Source organism: Pocillopora verrucosa, chromosome 1 (genome assembly GCF_036669915.1).
Source record: "Pocillopora verrucosa isolate sample1 chromosome 1, ASM3666991v2, whole genome shotgun sequence".
In the NCBI taxonomy this organism is placed as follows: domain Eukaryota; kingdom Metazoa; phylum Cnidaria; class Anthozoa; order Scleractinia; family Pocilloporidae; genus Pocillopora; species Pocillopora verrucosa.
In genome coordinates, this window is record NC_089312.1 from 5,449,748 (window position 1) to 5,458,764 (window position 9,017).

At 37.5% G+C, this 9,017-nt stretch overlaps 1 pseudogene; it reads right to left on the bottom strand.

Moving 5' to 3' along the window:
• Positions 1 to 465: 465 nt before the first annotated feature.
• On the bottom strand, positions 466 to 1,018 carry LOC136279590 (uncharacterized; annotated as a pseudogene).
• Between the last annotated feature and the right edge of the window lie 7,999 nt (positions 1,019 to 9,017).

Consider the following 9,017-nt stretch of genomic DNA (forward strand, 5'->3'; position numbering starts at 1 on the left):
GACTCCGATAAACTAGCTTAAATCCGGCTCGAAGGACCAAAATGTTGTTTCCGATAATTCCGATGTTCGATAACTCGCGATTTCCTGTAAAATTCGGGATCGATGTTCGATTTCACACGTACCCAAACTTGATTTTTCAATGTGCTTTCTTATTATGTTACAAAATCATCTTATATTACATTTGATATTATTAACTCAACCGGAAGTCACGCAATGTTACGAAATAGTAACGCACTATCCTTTTCGTCTCTATAACAGCTGTCACTTTCACATCTCAATGTTAGCGCAGTTAAACGATTGCATTGGAGCCTTATTACATTTAGGACCGAACGTTATTACATTTAGGGCTTTATTACATTTAGGACCAACAGTTATTACATTTAGGACTTTATTACATTTAGGACTTCTACAGTCTCTGTCGAGATAACAAATTTCTGTAAATTTCGAGCAAAAATAAAAGAGTGCTCACCTCAAATTTACATAGTACTTTGGAGGAGATCCTCCCATGATAGGGGAGGAGAGCCATTTGAAAGAATCTCCACCAACACATGAAATTGTCACCGACACTACACGACTCTGTCGATTGAAGACAAATGACTCGCAAGCGAGGGGTTTTCCACAATAACAACATGATGTCGTTAGCGTATTAAAGAAAAAAGAAAACAGAGTTCGCGGAGATTCTTCACTGCAGAGATATAAGGAGTCGTTCTCTGCTGAAGATGCAGTGATTTGCATTCTTTGTGGCGTACGTTCTGCTTGTGGAGGAGAGATTGGAGAAAAAGGATCAGCAAAAGGCAAAGAAATACGCGAAGATGGAGTGGAAGAAGCTAAAGGAATTGAAAACCGTGCAGTTGTGGATGGTGTATTTCGGACTTCCCGTTGATGATAAGCTCAGATCGCTCGATGTCAGTCATTTCCTCTCAATTTTCTCCTCAAAAGCTAACAGAAGAGCTTCCATCAAATCTGCATTCTGTGTGCTTGTCGTCGCTTTTGTAAGATTCAACGAGCCTTTGGCCATCTTTATGCGGTCTTTGATGCCGAGAAGTCTGCTCTCCTGAGTTCGAGGAACTTCTATGTTGAACGAGAACTGTGGACCACGATCCGTTGGATGCTTTTTCTTGGGTACAGATCTGATGGCTTATTTCCCTCAGCCATAACGAATAAATTTCCCAATAAATATATCTTTCGAGCAGTGACAGCCAAGACTATTCTCCAAACTGAACTAGAGTTGTGAAATTCTGACTCAAAATCGCACTTACTTGTGAAATCATCCCTACTTTAGAGGTTTTGTCACAGAATTGTCACAGATAACAATAGTCTGAGCATTGCGCATAGAATATGTCATGAATCCGCTAGTTTCGATGGGAATAATCTGAAGGCTCGAAGAACCAGTTTGTATCAGGGGCTTGGGACATAAGCCGAAGTTACACGGTGCGAATTTTGAAAAGACAACTGTGCGAGTGTCTCGTCGACCGCAGATGCGCTTTGAGCGGCCGAACGATGAGTTAGTGCCAATTAATATCAAAATGAGCTCAATTATGGGAATGAGAGTCAACAAGACGCAATATCTTCTAATTTATTGGCACAAAAAAAAAACACTTAAAGTGTGTCTTCTATGCAGACCGTTTCCCTCATGGTGGGAACGTTGGTCGCCATATTGGATGATTTTTGCATTTGAGCTGAAACAAAGGGGAGGAGCCAACCTATTTATAACGCGCCTTCGTGTTAAAATTCACCTTTCACAAAGCCTTTTCCCTAACGCAGGCAATCATCAGGAAAAAATAATCAGTTCGGACTTTTTTCCATAAAATGAATGTTCAAAATTAACATTCCCACCTCCCCCCTTCCACTTAGAGAACACACTGTTAGGTTAAAAAGAGATATTTTGTTTATTAAACTTGAATCATCTACAAACAGTATTATGTCAAAACTAAGGTTCTCTTCTTTGCGCAAGTTTAGGCTGTGTATTTTTCAAAAAAAAATTAATTTCTTTGGAGCTGCCGATGTAAATTTAAAGAAAGGCACAATTCTCGCAGGCGAGCTGCAATTTTAAACCAAATCCTTTGACTCTTCCCTTCCGGCTACCTAAGCGATAAATGATGACCAGTAACTAAGGTCTCGAGGGATTTGGCCGAAATTCCAAGGGTCTCCCTCAGTAGAAGAGGAGTCTGGAAAGAAGTTAAGGGTTAATTTCTATTCCTACAGATGTACTTTGCAAACTCTGTAAGTCTTAAAACTTCATGAGATGATTAATTTGCTTTATTGTCTTTCTTAATATCGTTTACGTAGGGACTTAGATGACAATCAGATAGCAGAGCTACCACGTGGAGTCTTCAGCTACAACACCAAGTTGATTGGACTGTAAGTAAACAACATTTATTGCTTATTCCTAGAGACTTATTTTTAAGAAGCTTATACAGACCCAGTCACAAGTGTAAACTATAGCAATTTGTAATGTTGGGACTCAAATCCAATATCTCAGCTCTTAACTGCCCTTAAGTCTATGCGTTGCAGAGGGGCCAGTTTACAGCTCATAATGGCAGGATCAAATCCTATATCCCAACTGGCATATTTGCCAAGACCCCGCTTCAAATTTTAATAGAAATCCCATCGCCGTTGTTATTAGTGGGAGTGGGATTCAGTTTCTATTAATAAATTTTGTTAATTCCACTAGCTTCAAAAAGGGTTCACAGAGACGCAATTTACCGAAAGATGGAGAGTTCAAAACTCAGCCAGTCCAAAAGAAATTTGAAGTTAACAAGAATAGCAAAATCAACAAATTCCAACCTCCTCCTTCCCACTTCCCCCCTCCCACTTTGATAACATGTTGTTAGTTCGTAATATTCAGATCAAAATCGAACAAATCACATCGCGTATTTACCAAAACTTGGTTCTAAATTTTAATTGCCCACTGGCCCATGCGATCGGCTGCATTGAAATTCCGATTTCAATCGTTACTGATCCCATTTAAATTCACCTTTTATGGAGCCTTTCCCTTAACGTAAGCAATTATTAGGAAAAAAATAATCAATTCGGACTTTTTTTCATACAATGACTGCTTAAAATAAACATTCCCACCTCTCCCCTTCCACTTTGAGAACACATGGTTAGGTCAAACAGGGGATATTTTGTTTATTACATTTCAATCGTTTACAAACAGTATATTGTCAAAACAAAGGTCCTCTTCTTTGCGCAAGTTTAAGCTGTGTATTTGTAAAAAAATTAATTTTTTTGGAGCTGCCGAAGTAAAATTAAAGAAAGACATGATCCTTGCAGGTAAGCTGCAATTTTACCAATTGCAGAAAAGGAAGACTTAGAAAAATTCAGGCTCGGACGTGGTTTGAACCCAGGCCTCCCAAAATATTATTACCAACTGAGCTACAGAAGTAAATGTCAACTCCTCCGCCCTTATGCCTATTTACTTCTATAGGACGCTTAATAGCCCTTTAGTATTTGCTTCAGTTACATTCTGGTCATTCAGTGTCCTTCAAATTTTTTTTTAAGTGCGTATAACAAAACATTTAGAAACATTTTATTATCGAAACGAAGGTTCATTTTACTTCGCGACTTTTCGATATGAATTTGTGATGAAATAAGTTTCTTTTGACTTGCGGATTAAAATCAAATAAAGACATAGTTCTCGAAGGTGAGCTGCAATTTTACCAATTGCAGAAAAGACGAGACGGACGAGATTCGAACCCATGCCATTACATTTCAAGACTTATAGTGGAACAAAATTTTCCTAATTTTCGGTTTTGTTTTTCTTGGACCTTAGCACTAAAAAAAACAAACAGGAGATGTTAACTTTTTTTGCCGTACATTTCCAATACGCATCAGTAGATTCCTATGGGACACGTAGTTTTCCGACAAAATGGGCAAAATTACATTCGTAAAGCCATAAAGTGAAACAGGTCATATCAAGCGCGAATGACTTACAGCGACTTACGGCGCTTTATTTGAGCAAATGCAGCAAGCGTGGTACATAGCTAAATATGCCTCGTTTTTCTAAAGCCATGGAGCGGAACAGCCCATATCAAACGCGAATGACTTGAAAGATACCTCGTTCTTCAGGCGTGGAAAACTTAAAATATCGTTTTTTAAGCCTTAAAAAAAAGAACGCGCTTAACACAAAAATATAAAGTACAGTATACGGGATATATGCCTCGTTCTTAAAGTCCTGAATTATTAAACAGCCCATTTCAAGCGCGAATGACTTGAAAGATACCTCGTTCTTCAAGCGCGGAATACTTCAAATCTCGTTCTTTAAGCCTTAAAAAAAACACTTAACACAGAAATATGAAGTACAGTATACGGGAAATATGCCTCGTCCTGAAAGCTCTGACGCAAAACAGCTCATAAACAGAAATATGAAATTGCACAATGTCAGTTACCAGAGATCACTCTCTCAAACTATGTCTGCATTTTCCTGCATTCCTTTTATTTTACTGACAATCGATATGTCGAGTAGTTTGAGAATTGAAAAGTTGCCGTCGAGTTACTCTTCCGAGTCAGCTGAGTGAACGGTATTGCATAAAAAAATCAATAAAAAAGAATAAAAACGTTCATTTTCTTCATTTGGTCAATTTCACAGAATTCCGTCCATTCTGCATATGCTACAGGTCTGTTTCAAGAGGAGAAATTTGTCTAAATTGTATTGCGGGTATCGGTCTTTTTAACCTCTCGAGTTCGCGCCCCTTTTCGTTCTGGCTTTGTTTCGGTTATTTATCTCCTCTGAATGTTTCATGATAAGAAATTGACCCCTTTATAATTATTTCCTTAAACCATACAGTACAAAAGCGTTTGAACATAGAGTTGAGTTGAAATAGGTTTGCTTGTGAATTGTCTTCAGCGGTCTCGCAGCCGAGGTTTAGTCAAGTAACCATTATAAGTACTTTTTATTCGGTTTATCAAATTCACAATCGTTGCGCGCTCAGGATAAAAACAAACAATATTACTGCTGTTTTCTATTTTTTCTTATTTTTATTCTATTATGCGATTCAAGGACAATCCATTACCTGACTGAATTCCACGTTAAATTGCACACGAAAACCGTGCTTCGCGATTCATGCGATGTCAGTTTTCGCGTGCAATTTAACGCGGAATTCCCTCGTTAGGCAATGAATTTTCCTAAAAATTGATTTAAGGTAGCCTAAACGGTGAGCATTTAAGAAATCACCTAGTTTTTTATAACCTTCTCTAACTCGTAGTCAAATAAAGGTTTTTTTCCCCCGTCGGATACACTGAAAGAATTATTTTATGCTCAACCTCAATGATATTTTGCTACATTTTTATCATATGGAAGTTAGGATACAACCAGCCAGAGAAGCTACCACCTGGAGTCTACAATAGCAATACTGAGTTGACCGAATTATAAATATAAATTATTATTAGTGATGTGATAAGCGATTTCTCTGGGGAGACCGATTTTTGAGGTTTTAGAGCAAAAACCATTGAATTGCGGTGTAAAATAATTTCATCCTTTAAAAAAAAAAAAAAACAGCTTGGTTTAAACAGAGTTAGTAGTGCCCTCTTCTAACTCTGGTTATACTCTTCTCGTACAGTTCCATATTCGAGTAGAATGCAATCGCAAATTGACACGTTTAACGTGCTTCACTAGCTCCATGACTCATTAAATGTGTGTACTGAGACAATTGGATTCTTAATTATTCGTAAGATTGTTGACGAGCATAAGCTAATAACTGCAATTTATTGGGTTTCTTATGAATTAGAAATGCGAGTGTCGAGACTTCGAAGATTAACTTGCACTGTATCCACTTTCCTTAAACGGTTTCTTCCGATTGCATGAGTTGACTTGAAATCTGAATATACTGATTTTAAAATGAGGTTTTTGAACAAAAAAAATTGTGAAGCGCTTCCCCGATCACAATCATTGATGCATCGATGAAAAATTTTGATGTGCTTTTTAAAATTCGTTGCCAGGCGTGTCACCAAATTTTTCTTGATGTCTGTTCTCTAAATCTCAAATTCAGAACGCACAAAATTAAGTTGTTTGCGTGAGTGCTGTGGGCTAAATGCTCACCTAAAATATCGTTTTTACTTCTAAGTTAGATTTGGGTCGCATTAGATACCTCAGCCTCCTGTAACTGTTTTATCACGTATGTTATCCTGTCTAATCTTTGACCAAATTTTCATACACATCCATAGATCGTTAAGAATAAACGATATCAAGAAGTTGTCTAATGATTTGTTTTCTGAATTATTCAACCTGCAAACCTATTAGCTTTACTTTAACTGTTCCAGGATTTTACTAAAACGCATGTTCCTTCATGAATAATGAATATCACACAGTTTCTAGAACTCTAAGCTACTAGCACAGCAGGTGGCGTAATACACAAAACGATCGCAATGCTACATCAGTTAACAACTCAAGTTCGAGATAAAGACAAATATAATTGGAAACATAGTGTTCTTAACAATATCAAGTAATCAGCAAATAGAGGCACTTGCATTCAAAAGAGCATTAAAGAAACGTCTAAACAACCCGTACTGGATAATGATGGATAGAAAAAATCATAATATGATCCCTCGCCTCTGTAGATAGAAAAACAACAACAATAAGGACAACAAGGACAAAATCAGCAAAAAAAAAAAAATTAAATGCTCATTTAAATGATCTTTGTATTCTTCTTATTAGGATTTGAATTCTATCCAGTTCTTTAACCTGCTGTAACTATTTAATCACGCTTTTTCATATGCCTAATCTTTGTAGTTACTTCTCTGGCAACCAAATAGAAAATCTACCGCCTGGAGTCTTCGCTAACAACACCGAGTTGACTGACCTGTAAGTAAAACATTTGTAGCTTCATATTTGATACTACCGATACTATTTTATTTCAAACTTTAAAAATTGTGTTTTGTACAACACTTATTGTTATATTTTGTAAGCAACTAATGTTGATTCCATTCCACCTATAATACAACACACGTTAAACTGTAAAGATCTAAATTCAGATTATTCAGAACATATTTTTACCCAGTCCAGGGTAGTAACATCATTAATAGCATTTCCAAAGTTATCCCTACCATTACTTTTTATATTGTCGAGAAGGACATGAACATTAAAGGACATTAAATCACGTTTCTAAACCTCACCAGAGATCATATCTCCATTGTTCCTTATCTCGTTACCTTTACCTAATTTTCTGTTCTGTTTTTCTTTGACCTAAGTAGTTAAAAAAAAGAAAAAAAAAGGTAGATATCGACTTTTTGACGTACATCACCAATTTACACCAATGGGTAACGTAGTCTTCCGATGGAATTGACAAAATTCTATTCTTAACACCTTCCAAGGGAAGTAAGATACGTTTGACGCGAAAAAGGTACCGGAAATCAGATGAAAATCAGAGAGGGCACATAATGTTGTCCGATGGTATCCTTCGATACCTATTTGTCGAATGGAATCCGATGGGGTTTATGGGAATCTAACGGTGTCCATCCACGTTCACCGAAATTACTGGTCTTGTGGTTAACCTAACCTCAGACAAGTGTAGTATAAACGAAATACGCCAAGTTCTTAAAGCCATAGGGCGAAACAGCTCTTTTCAAGCGCGAATGACTTGAATTTATACCTTGTTTTTTCAGGCCTTTTAAGCAAAACAGCGCTTTACGTTAACAAATGCAGTATGCATGAAATATGGCCCGTTTTTTAAGCCATGAAGCTAAACAGCTCATATCATGCCTGAACAGATTTTAGCCATTGTTTAACAAAACCGCGTTCTAAATTATTTTGATTTTGGCTATTCCTAGCATATGAACATTGCTAATCATTAAGAGAATAAAAAAGGCATAAAACGCAGACTAGAAAATCATTCATCTGCCCAAAATAAGGCATTTACAAATAGGTTAGGTGAAGACAGTCAAAGGAATCTATAACGCCTAAAGTTTGGCAAATAGATTGTCAGTTAATAAAAGATGACGCTACTGTTGCACCATAAGGACTGTCGTGCTTGTCGTAATGCCTCGGAGACTAGCACAACAGACAAACACGGTAAGAACACAGTTTACCCTCAACAAAGTAGCCATTTGCTTTGAGTTATACAGGTTTGTTTTAATCATTTTAAAGAGCTTGTGCTTGCTGCCCGTGTTTTAAAAGCTGTTTTAGGAAAATGAGGAATTCGAAAATGAAGGAAAAATCTCAAACACAGTTTTAAATGAAGGACAATAAGTCGAAATATTCCTTCATGTTTGGCGAATTAGTTGCATTGGATATTGAGTATCGTATATCGGCCGGGCGTATCAGTGAGCTAAAAAGCCTTAAAGCTTAGGACGTACTTCTTGTACAAATCGAAAGCAACTTTAACTTTCAGAAGCGTGTTATAAAATTGGCGCGGTCTCCGTGCTATATTGTGCAAAGTTGCAAGCATTTATTTATTGACCACCTTCTAACAAAGCTGACGACATGAGCATTGAAGCGAGCATCGAAAGAGTTCATTAATTAAATAAAGAAACTTTGATTGTTTCCGATATCAACATCGACTTCAGAGAGAAACTAGGCTATGGTTAACATCGCCTTGCGAAAGGACTTCGTAATTTGCATTCCAAACAGCTTGTGGATTTCATTACACGCCCCGTGAATGGCGCTGAATGTGATCCGTGTAACTAGCGTCCAATTTCAGTGTTACCGGTTTTGTCGAGAGTCATTGAGCGCCATGTGCGCATCTTATGCACTTTTCTCTGCGATAATAACTTGATTTTTTTAAGGCAGTCTGGTTTTCGCAAAAACCTCAGAACTGAAACTGCCCTCATCAGGATAATCGATGACCTATTTAATTTGGACAAGGACAGGGTCTCTGGAGTGGTGCTTATTGACTACTGCAAAGCATTTTATATGGTTGACTATGAACTATTACTGAAGAAACTGGAGGCACATGGCATGGTGAATACGGAGCTTAAATGGTGTCGGTCTTATTTGACCGGAAGGAAGCAAGTAGTTCACCTGAGTGGAAAGGAGTCAAGTGGGATGCCGATGGAACGTGGAATTCCTCAGGGAAGTATTT